We start from the raw sequence: 13253 nt of genomic DNA on the forward strand, positions 1-13253 counted from the left end.
TAGTACTTAGGGTGCAAATCGGAATCCACTTCAACTTCAACCCATCAATAGGTCTCACAAAAACTTGTCTCTAAACTCATTTAAAAAAAATTAATCCCAATAAGAACGTTAGTTTAACACTTGAATTGCGCAAGCTTTGGCGACTCCTCAAGTCCTTCCAAGGACCTTTACTAATCGCATTCTATTGCATTCGAAATATATCATTACAAATCATTACACCTCTAAAGGATTAAAAGGTATCTGACCATAATGAACTCAGTATTGGCTATCCAACCAGATTCTCGTTCGAGACTCCCAGACAAAAAGATAAATCTTTCAGGGAATATACGTTTAAACGAAATAATTCTGAGTATTTAGCAGATCAACCAAGAAATACAATGACAGAGTTAACTTACTTTAACGAATTTTCTCTTACACCATGAATTTACGAACGTATGAAGTTTCAACATACTGACCGAATTTTATCGTTTTGAGACAACGAAATCTTTGGTTCACGAACATCCCTTTAACAAGTTTTACGATACTAAAGCTCCGATAAAGTCATCGTAAAGGTGATAAGGATGAAGCAATTGAATGCAATATCAATCATAGGCTGAACAAATCTCTAACAACAGGGTAGAGCCCAAAACGATCAGAGGTCTTATAATACTCGAATTATATAGAGTGTAACATGGAAATGACACGAACTTACAAATATTTATTTTTCTATTAAGGAATTCTTACGACATTTTAAAGAACTTGCTAAGAATGATCATTGAATGAAACATCAGAATATGATAGAATATTCGAGGCTTAATAAAAGAAAGTCGATGCAACACGTGGAGAATGAGAGGTAATTAAAAGAAAAATCTGGAGACTTGATACAACTATATTCTTCTTCTCTTCCCGTGACTCCATTGGTAAGGTGAGTTTGTCTCAAGTTGATTGTTCCTTTTATTTTTAAGTTGGTTATGATTATTGGAGTGTTAGGAAAGCTTGAGAAAGCTTAAAGAGAAGTAGAAACTAAAAGAATTTCAAGTTATGGGTGATTAAGTAAAAAGGGTGTTTGAGTGAATTATTGGGAAAAAGTTAGTAAATAAATTTTGAAGTGAAATTTGACTTGTCATAAGCTGAAAAAAGAAATCTAAAGTGTTAGAAAGGGTTAAGAACAATATTGATTAATTGGTATAATTTTTGGTTTCAAGTATGCTAGTGAGATATTGGATGTTTAGATGTGTTAAAGTGATATAAGTTGATTTGGATAAGTGTAGTTGAGTTTAAAGGCTTAAAAGGAGAGTAAAGTGATGAATTTAGCAAATTTTTGGAAAATTTTTGGGTTAAATGAGTAAGTTTTAGGCAAGGGGTATCGGTACTGGATGAACAATATCGATACTTCAAAGCAAAAATAGGTGACATCTGAGTTTGGGTATCGATACTGGAAGAACAATATTGATAACATATGGTGAAACTGTACGAATCAATAGTATAGTATCGATACCAAATGTGTAGCATTAATACCAAGGGTATTAATACTAATGGAAAAGTATCGATACCATTTTTAGAGATGTAATTCCATAATCTAGAAAGTGTATCGATACTGAAATAAAGTATTGATACCATAGTAAGGAAGTATCGGTATTGTACCTTGGATACCGATACTATTCATATTGACATTGTGAATTAAGTGTTTCATTTAACTTATGTTATTAAGGATTGATTATAGTGATATGAATTCCCATATTTAAACCAATCGTATTGTTGTGTAGATATCAAACGAAGGCAAGTTCAGGACGATTCTAAGACATAAGATCAATCAAGAGTGCTAAGTGTTTTGCTTGACTAAGTGAGGCTAAGGTGAGTGCATATTACTATAATATATGATTATATGGAAATAAGACTTGCGATGAGTGTATTTCCAATGTTTTGATTTCATGATTTCATGAATACTAGTATATTGTTGAAATGGTTTATATGTGTACATGAATACAAGCATATGTCTAAGTGTTATATGCATTGTTCTACATGATCTATGTGTTACATGTCAACCTACACGTTACATGAATTATGTGATTACATGAAAATATGATATAAGGTATATGACTATAATCTATGTGATTGTAAGTCTATGTGATATAAGCATATGTCTAAGTGTTATATGCATTGTTCTACATGATCTATGTGTTACATGTCAACCTACACGTTACATGAATTATGTGATTACATGAAAATGTGATATAAGGTATATGACTATAATCTATGTGATTGTAAGTCTATGTGATACAAGCTATGTGAAATGTGTAAATGGTAAAGCCCATAAGTATTTGATATGAGAGCTAAAGGTATAGTTGACATGCCAAGAGTCGAGGGCTCTACGTGGTCCTTCGGGATAATTCTACGTGGTCCTTCGGGACATTCTACGCGATCATTTGAGACAATATTATATGGTTCTCTGGGATAATTCTATATGGCACTTCGGTGTAATTCCTACGCTGTACTTCGGTGCAATTTATACGAGTTGTGCTGACAACATTAGTGCACAACCTCAATGCACTCACATTCCTTAAGTACTCAATGATGTACCATGTGCTATTAAAAGAAAAGATATAAATGAATAGTGCATGATAATTATGGTATATATATATGTATGTATGCATATGTTATATGATATGTTCTATGATTTATGTATTATATGATTGTATGAAATGCTCAAATTATGTTAAGTGTTTAAGGTTTTATTTTACACTTTATATACCTCACTAAGTCCATGACTTAGCATCTGAGTGTTTCATACGTAGGTGCAACGAAGCAGGAAGAGCAAAGCTAGGATCTGTTAAGACAACATATCTCTACCAAGGATCAGATCAAAAATGATTTAAACAATAGGTTCTTTTGTTATGTTGAATTGTGTTGGCATGTAATTAAATGTTTAAATCGTGTATGCTCTAAACAGATTTTGTAAACAAACTTGTTGGATTTGTGTAAATTATTAGTTTTTATTTTCAAATTGAGTTTGAATTTTCATATTTACTTTTGGATTCAGGGCTCCACCAATTTTATAAAAATGTATGTTTAAATTTCAACTATTCTTTAAAGTAAATGTTTTAAAAAGTCAATGTCACACATCAGATTTGTATCCGTGTCGGATACGGGTTGGGGTTGTTACACCACTTGTATTCATAGGATATCCAACTGCGAAATTATATTAGGAACGTCTGAGCATCTGGTTAGCAAGGCTGAAAAGGCATTCGAATTATCAAAGAAGGGAAAATACTTGTTTGTCTGTGTACATATTCTTCTCAAAGACCATAGGTAGGAAATCCTTAAAATTAAGGAGGCTTCCACTTAATTCATTAGCAAATAGTTTATTCGATGGCTCTTGACTTAGGTATAATACAAAAGAACACCATCAAGAGATTTAACCAACGAAATGATGCGATCATAATAAGGAGTATAATTTTGAAAGCTTGTTCAGACATATATCATATGGATCCTCTTTTAAGATAAAAATCAAGGATCTACAATCTATAGGAATCGAACAAAAGATTTCTTCCGAAGATATACAAATTTTGTAAAATTTGCTTCACACGGTTATTGACTTAGAGGAATAAATGTACATTGTCACATAGGGGTTCGATCAACCAAATAAGATTTTCATAAGAGTTTAACACAAATCCGTCAGAATAAGGTACAACCTTTCTTCACTAAATGATATTTGAACCAAAAATGGTATCTTATAAATAAAAAATATTCATTTAACAAGAATGAGAAGTCATTCAGTTAACAAGGTAGCGAAAAATATTTATCGAACCACATATGAGCCTTTAAGAATCAATGGTAAAGATAATTTATCAAATTGAGAAGATTTAATCTTATTTAGAAAGGTGATTTTATCTACCCAAACATTGTATATTAGAGTGACTACCCGACATCATCGATGGGATCAACCCTCAGAAAATGAGATTACATCAGAGTCTTAATATATACAAAAGTTCACAGACATGAATCATGATGATCGTCTTCGAGAGCACGATCAAGAACCTTCAATCGATCGAGGTCAAATAAGAAAACAAGTTCTTAATAAGAAGAATGTTCTAACAAATTTTTTTTACGAATCGACAACCCGAGGAAGTGATAACTCACTTCTTCCATATGATTATTTCGACCAACTGTGGATCATACATACAATTTATTATTATTACATATATTATATTTTCCATAATATGGCTAGCAAGAAAGTTTATTTTTCACTGTGTACTCTGGTATCAAAGAAACTCGAGGAAGGATATTAACTCTACTTACATCCATAGAATTACCCAATGGAAGATAGTCTAATCGACACTTGGCCTACTAAATCGCGCATCACTCTGATGAGATTACCCTACCCCACACATATAAGTATCGTTGAAGCACAACACTTTTCCTTTTAGTCTTACAAAAATGTTTTACACACTTTATTCGAGTACCTTTATACATAGATTCATAAATTACTTTCTTAGCTATATTCACCGTGAGAGACTAGGTTTCTTACTCGAACCCTTTTCTACCATATTTTAACACTTGATATGCCAATTCCACTAGGTTTCAGATTCTTAATTTAGTCATCTTAGTATATATTTTCTGTAATTTTATCTCAATTATCCATTTATTAGTGGGACTATCACATTAACTTACTGATCAACGATGAACAAATGCCATCGGAGTCTCAATCTGCGAGTACACTTTGCAACTTTTAAGGCATGTAAGACTTGATTAGGTTAACCTAGAACCGACTAAACTCTAGCTCTGATACCACTAAATGCAACTGTAACACCCCCAACTCGTACCCGACCCGGATATGAGTCAGAGATACTACATTGACTTTAAAATACAACTTTTAACAAATAATAGCAAAATATTTGAACTTATATTAAGAAAATACGATAATATACATATTGTAATATAAGTTTACCAAAATATTCAGAGCATACATAACTTAACCCTTTAATTACATGCCAACTACCATTTACATAACAAAATGACCTACTGATTAAGTTGCTTCTGATCTGGTGGTTGCAGGAGTAATGCTGTCAAGCTGCTTAACCTGTCTCGTCTACTTTCTCGGATCCTACGTGTGAAACACTCATACGCTAAGTCATCGACTTAGTGAGGCAATGTAATAATAATAACAAAGCAATGTAATGACCATGTCATAATGATATGAAATGAGATGCAAACATGTACTTAATCAATGTAGTCTACATCATCAATATCCATACCTGTAAGCATATTACTTTAGCATTCATGAATTTGTATGAATAAGTTTATTGGCCCATGATAGCATATTGAGAACCTAAGGTATCTGAGTAATGTGAGGTTGTGCACTATGCTGTCACCACAGCTCGTATAAATGCACCGAAGTGCCGCGTAGAATTGCACCGTAGTGCCATATAATGATGTCCATAAGGACCACGTAGAATTCCTTAAGAATCATATACATATACTAGGGATCAAGTATGTGTCTTTCCAAGACTTCACACATGTTCCATAGAATATATATATATATCCCGAAGGACCGCGTAGAATTGCACCGTAGTGCCATATAATGATGTCCATAAGGACCACATAAAATTCCTTAAGAATCATATACATATACTAGGGATCAAGTATGTGTCTTTCAAGACTTCACACATGTTCCAAAGAATATACATATGTCCCGAAGGACCGCGTAGACCCTTTACCCTTGGCATGCCAACTATACCTATAGTTCTCATCTACATAACATGGGCTTTTACATTTCACTTAGTCTATATCGCGTAGACATGTAAATTCTTACCTTTTCACATAGCTCATAACTTTTCCCACATAGTCATGTCATATAATGTATTTTATATGAACTCATGTCATGTCTCATAATACAGAATATGCTCATGTACCAAGATATAAAATCTAGACTTATCACAAGTCTAGAATGGAGTATATTTCTATAATTATGTTATGCATATGCACTCACCTATATTTCTTTACCTTTTCCTCGATCGATCCTACTTGTAGATTGTTCCCGAACTCGTGTAGGCTCAGTATCTACATAATAATTCAATGATACTTATCAGTATACTAATTAATATATTCTAAACTATCATTCCTTAGACTCATAGAAAAGCCAATGTCATCCTTTAATGAAGGTATGCATCGATGCACTACTGATGCATCGGTGCATAAAATGCATTCGATGTTGTATTATTACTGGGATGCATCGATGCATGACGTATGCATCGATGCACTAATTGCATTCGATGTTTCTATTTTAAAAGAGTGCATCGATGCATTACCAATGCATCGATACACCTTCAAATAATTTCTGGGTTTTAAACTTTATGCATCGATGCACTATGAATATGCATCGATGCACTCTGCCCAGAATCCTCTTTTATGCCCGAAAATCCACTCTTTTCAGCTTAATACTTCATATATCATCCTCTTTCTTATTTCCTAACTTGCATACTATTACTTAAGCTAATTATTATCCATTAAATATTTCTAAAACTTAGAAATCTAATTCTCCATGTAGAATTTAAAAATCTAACCCAAATTCCAACATGTTCTAATTTGAATTCTAACACCTCATACTTCTTAGTTAGCTTATTGACAAGTCAAAAATCTTATTCAAACTTCAAAACTCATCCATATCAAAATTTCATCTAAAAACTCATTTTCCAAATCTATCTCTAAAACATTTATCTTGTTGTCTTAATGTCATATAAGCTTTTCTTTAGCTTATATAACATCCAAACTTTAATTTCCAAGCTAAACATCAAAGAAACTACCAAGGTTCAAATTCTTACCTTAAACTTGGGTCTTCACGTTTGGAAGAAGAGAAGAGTGAAGATAAGAAAGAAGGAAGAAGAAATGAGAGGATTCTGGAAACATTTGTTTCCTCCACAAGCCCCACGTGGGTTATAATATAACCCCATAACATTTTTTTTAATTATATTTTTTCCTTACAAATGATCATTTTGTCCTTACATTCATTTCATATTTACTAACCATTATTTTTAAACTATATAATTATTCTACTTTAATCACCAAATGTTGAAACTTTGCAAATTAATCACTAACCCGGCATGGAGGATGTTACAAATCTCCCTCCCTTAAGAAAATTCGTTCTCGAATTTTTAATAAGAAAAGAGATGGGGATATTGATTCCTCATATCCTCCTCACGCTCCCATGTTGCTTCCTCTACTTTGTGATTCTTCCATAAAACTTTAACCAATGGAATAGTCTTATTCCTCAATTGCTTAACCTCATGAGCTAAAATTTGAATCGGTTCTTCCTCATAAGTCAAGTCAGGTCGAACCTCAATCTCTTTTGGTGTCACGATATGAGAGGGATCAGATCTATATCTTCGAAGCATTGAAACGTGAAAGACATCATGTATCTTTTCCATCTCAGGTGGTAAAGCTAGCTGATATGCTACAGGTCCTACTCTCTTTACAATCTCATATGGTCCAATAAACCGAGGACTCAATTTTCCTTTTCGACCAAATCTCAACACCTTCTTCCATGGGGACACTTTTAAAAACACTTTATCTCCAACTTGAAATTCAATTTCTTTCCTTTTAATATCGGAATAGGACTTTTGCCGATCAGAGGCCACTTTGAGGTTATGCTGAATTTCTCGAACTTTCTGTTCTACATCTTGAATTAAATCCGGACCAAGAACACTTCGGTCTTTGAGTTCATACCAATTTAATGGAGTACGACATTTTCTTCCATATAATGCTTCATATGGGGCCATCTTTATACTAGACTGATAACTATTGTTGTAAGCGAACTCTGCCAGCGATAAATACTTTTCCCATGATCCTTTAAATTCCATTACGCATGCTCTCAACATATCTTCCAATATCTGAATAGTTCTCTCTGATTGCCCATCAGTCTGAGGATGAAAAGCCGTACTAAAGTTTAAACGAGTCCCCAACGCTCCATGCAAAGATTTCCAGAATCTAGAAGTGAATCGAGGGTCTCGATCAGAGACTATGGAAACAGGTACTCCATACAATCTAATAACTTCTCTAATATACAGCTCTGCATACTTTTCCATAGAGAAATCCGTTCTAACCAGAAGAAAATGCGCTGACTTAGTTAATCGATCAACAATTACCCAGATTGATTCTCTTTTGTTCGGGGTCAAGGGTAACCCCGAAACAAAATCCATCGTAACATTTTCCCATTTCCATTGAGGAATGAAAAGCGGTTGCAATAATCCTGATGGAACTTGATGCTCAGCTTTGACTTGTTGACATATCAAACACTTAGACACAAATTCGGTGATGCTTCGTTTCATCCCTGACCACCAAAATCGATTCTTCAAATCCATATACATCTTGGTTCCACCCGGGTGCATCGTTAACGGACTGCAATGAGCCTCTGTTAATATTTCTTTCTTCAAGTCGTCATTGTCGGGTATTACAATTCTTCCTTTACAATATAGATTTACATCTGACTTAATCTCAAAGTCTTTAATCTCTTTGTTCTTTACTTGTTCAATTCTTTTCAAACACATTTCATCTTTACCTTGCAATTCTCCTATTCGTTCCAACCATGTTGGTTTAAGGGTTAATTTTGCACAAAGACCACCGTCTCCCGTTAAAGATAATCTTGCATCCATAGCTCGTAAAGCTGCAAACGTCTTTCTGCTCAGAGCATCTGCTACCACATTAGCCTTTCCGGGATGATAGTCAATTATCACATCATAATCCTTTAAGAACTATACCCATCTACGTTGCCTAAAATTCAATTCTTTTTGAGTCATCAGATACTTCAGGCTCTTATGATCCGTATATAAGTAACAACACTCCCCATAAAGATAATGACGCCAAATCCTGAGAGCGAATACTACAGCAGCCATTTCTAAATCATGAGTGGGGTAATTCCTTTCATGTGGTTTCAACTGTCTCGATGCATACGCTACCACATTTCCTTCTTGCATTAATACACACCCCAACCCGTTATGGGATGCGTCACTATATACTACAAAATTCTTGCCAGATTCAGGTTGAACCAATATCGGAGTTTCCGTCAGAATTCTCTTTAAAGCTTCGAAGCTTTCTTGACATTCAGAAGTCCAAACAAATGGTACGTTCTTTCTCATTAGCTTTGTTAGAGGCAGCACAATCATCGAAAAATTCTTAACGAATCTTCGATAGTAACCGGCAAGTCCAAGAAAACTCCGAACTTCAGACACATTCTTAGGAACTTCCCAATCCATTATAGCTTTAACCTTCTGAGGGTCTACTCTAATCCCAACTGCCGAGATCACATGCCCCAAGAAAATTACTTCCTTTAACCAAAATTCACATTTGGACAATTTCGCATAGAGATTTTTATCCCTGAGAATTTGCAATACTAGCCTCAGATGTGTGCTGTGCTCTTCAATGGACTTCGAGTAAACCAGTATGTCATCAATAAAGACAACAACAAACTGGTCCAGATAGGGCTGAAAAATCCTGTTCATGAGATCCATGAAAGCAGCAGGTGCATTCGTTACTCCGAATGGCATTACGATGAATTCATAATGACCATATCTCGTTCTGAAAGCCGTCTTCGGAATATCTTTCTCCTGGATCTTCAATTGATGATAACCCGAACGTAGATCGATCTTCGAAAATACCGAAGCTCCTTTTAGTTGATCAAACAAGTCATCAATGTGCGTAAGGGGATACTTGTTCTTGATGGTCACCTTATTAAGCTGTCGATAATCAATACAGAGACGCATTGATCCATCATTCTTCTTAACAAATAACACCAGAGCTCCCCAAGGTGACACACTTGGTCGAATAAATCCTTTTTCTAACAATTCTCGCAATTGATTCTTTAACTCTTGCAATTCCTTCGGAGCCATCCGATAAGGTGCCATTGCAATTGGAGCGGTTCCTGGCATTACTTCAATTTGAAATTCTACCTCTCTATCCGGAGGTAATCCTGGCAGTTCAGCAGGAAAAACATCAGGGAACTCTCGAACTATTGGAATCTCCTCTAACCTTTTCTCTTGAGCTCTTGAATCAATCACATTTACAAGAAAACCCTGACATCCTTGTAGCAATAATTTCTTGGCAGACATCACTGATATTACATTTGCTAAAGGATTACACATTTCACTGATCACATTAACTTCTATTCCTTCTGGACTCTTCAGGGTTACCTTTTTCAATCTACAGTCGATATTCCCATAATAATGAAACAACCAATCCATTCCCAGAATCACTTCAAACTCGTCAAAGGGTAATTCCATCAGATTAGCAGGGAATTCAATTCCCTTAACCTTTATGGGGCACCCCTTACAGACTTTGTCCACCTGAGTACTATGCCCTAACGGATTAGTTACTATCATCACATTACTCGTAGCTTCTATAGGAATCCTCAACTCCTTTACTAACTTACTTGTAATATAAGAATAATTAGAACCCGGATCAATCAGCACCAATACTAATTTATTATACAACTGAAAAGTACCTGCTATAATATCAGGGTCATCACGGTCTTCACTTGTCTTTAGATTGTATACCTGAGCAGTAGATCGAACTTCAGGTTGAGCAGAGAATTCAGACGGGTTCCTTCCTATGCCTCTTCCTCGTCCTCTTTATGAGGAAGAACCAACTCTTCCAGATAGTGTAGGCTCACCAACAATCAATGGACAATCTCGGATAAAATGTCCGGCATCTCCGCATCGAAAACAAGTCCCAGCAGCCATACGACAAGCCTCATAATGGTTTTTCCCACAGTGCTGACACTGTCTCCCTTGACTCGGAGTAGATCTCCCAGTACCAGATTCCACTGACTACGTCTGTCTAGGTCTTGCCTGACTTGCTCCCCTAGCAGACGATGCAACTGATTCTGATCTAGCTTGTGATCGAAATCCCGAGTCTCTTCCCCTTTTTGTTGGTACTGAGCTAGAGGAAGTAGTCGTCCTCTTTGATGTATGAACTCTTGAGTCCCCAAATCTTTCATTCTGAGCCCTTTCAAGAGCTTTTGCACGATTGATCACCTCCTGGAACGAGGAAAAGTTTAATACTATCAACATTTCTTTAAGTCTAGGGCGCAAGCCCTCCACGAACCATTCGCAAGCATCTTTTTCAGTAGGCACAAGCTCAGCTGCAAACCTGCTCAGCTTATTAAACTCACATTCGTACTCATATACAGAGCGGCTCATCTGCTTCAAATTCATAAACTCCTGCTTCATTTGTCGGATAAACTGATCTCCAATATATTTGTTTTTAAATTCTTCTAAAAACAAAGACCAAGTCAACTGGTCGGTTGACATCCTCATGGTGACGTTCGTCCACCATATCCTCGCCTGACCCCTCAATAAAGATACAACTCCATCTAATTTCTCCACTTTGGAACAGTGGAGGCCATCTAACATGATTTTCAAATCATTCAACCAAAGATCCGCTGACACTGGACCTTCTTCAGCTTCTCCCTTAAATTCGAGAGCTCCTAAACCTCTCAACTCTTTTGCTATATTTATTCTTTGAGTTAGTGGAGCAGAAGGTTGAAGACGCGTCAAAATAGCGTCTAACGTTCTGAAGAACGTATCTTGATCTTGCACAGGCACTCCTTGATATGCATGTTCTTCACCTTGCCTGGCCAGGGCAGGTGAATTACTGCTTTCAGCATGCCTATCTTCTCCCGCTTCACTTCGGGAGCTATTATATCCGGACATCTAATAAGAATAAACACATTGTTCTATTAGCAAAACAACATACTCATACTATACCAGATCAGAAGTTCTCACTATTTATTGGCATGTATTCCATTTAAAGACTCTATAAACTCTGGTTCATGCCTAGAATCGGCTAAACCATAGCTCTGATACCATTAAATGTAACACCCCCAACCCGTACCCGACCCGGATATGAGTCATAGATACTACATTGACTTTAAAACACAACTTTTAACAAATAATAGCAAAATATTTGAACTTATATTAAGAAAATACGATAATATACATATTGTAATATAAGTTTACCAAAATATTCAGAGCATACACAACTTAACCCTTTAATTACATACCAACTGCCATTTACATAACAAAATGGCCTACTGATTAAGTTGCTTCTGATCTGGTGGTTGCAGGAGTAATGCTGTCAAGCTGCTTAACCTGTCTCGTCTACTTTCTCAGATCCTACGTGTGAAACACTCACACGCTAAGTCATCGACTTAGTGAGGCAATGTAATAATAATAACAAAGCAATGTAATGACCATGTCATAATGATATGAAATGAGATGCAAACATGTACTTAATCAATGTAGTCTACATCATCAATATCCATACCTGTAAGCATATTACTTTAGCATTCATGAATTTGTATGAATAAGTTTATTGGCCCATGATAGCATATTGAGAACCTAAGGTATCTGAGTAATGTGAGGTTGTGCACTATGTCACCACTCGTATAAATGCACCGAAGTGCCGCGTAGAATTGCACCGTAGTGCCATATAATGATGTCCATAAGGACCACATAGAATTCCTTAAGAATCATATACATATACTAGGGATCAAGTATGTGTCTTTCCAAGACTTCACACATGTTCTACAGAATATATATGTATCCCGAAGGACCGCGTAGAATTGCACCGTAGTGCCATATAATGATGTCCATAAGGACCACATAGAATTCCTTAAGAATCATATACATATACTAGGGATCAAGTATTTGTCTTTCAAGACTTCACACATGTTCCAAAGAATATACATATGTCCCGAAGGACCGCGTAGACCCTCTACCCTTGGCATGCCAACTATACCTATAGTTCTCATCTACATAACATGGGCTTTTACATTTCACGTAGTCTATATCGCGTAGACATGTAAATTCTTACCTTTTCACATAGCTCATAACTTTTCCCACATAGTCATGTCATATAATGCATTTTATATGAACTCATGTCATGTCTCATAATAGAATATGCTCATGTACCAAGATAAAAATCTAGACTTATCACAAGTCTAGAATGGAGTATATTTCTATAATTATGCTATGCATATGCACTCACCTATATTTCTTTGCCTTTTCCTCGATCGATCCTACTTGTAGATTGTTCCCGAACTCGTGTAGGCTCAGTATCTACATAATAATTCAATGATACTTATCAGTATACTAATTAATATATTCTAAACTATCATTCCTTAGACTCATAGAAAAGTCAATTTCATCCTTTAATGAAGGTATGCATCGATGCACTACTGATGCATCGGTGCATAAAATGCATTCGATGTTGTATTATTACTG

Source organism: Hibiscus syriacus, unplaced genomic scaffold (assembly GCF_006381635.1).
Source record: "Hibiscus syriacus cultivar Baekdansim isolate YM2019G1 unplaced genomic scaffold, ASM638163v2 tig00111095_pilon, whole genome shotgun sequence".
NCBI classification, from domain to species: Eukaryota; Viridiplantae; Streptophyta; class Magnoliopsida; order Malvales; family Malvaceae; genus Hibiscus; species Hibiscus syriacus.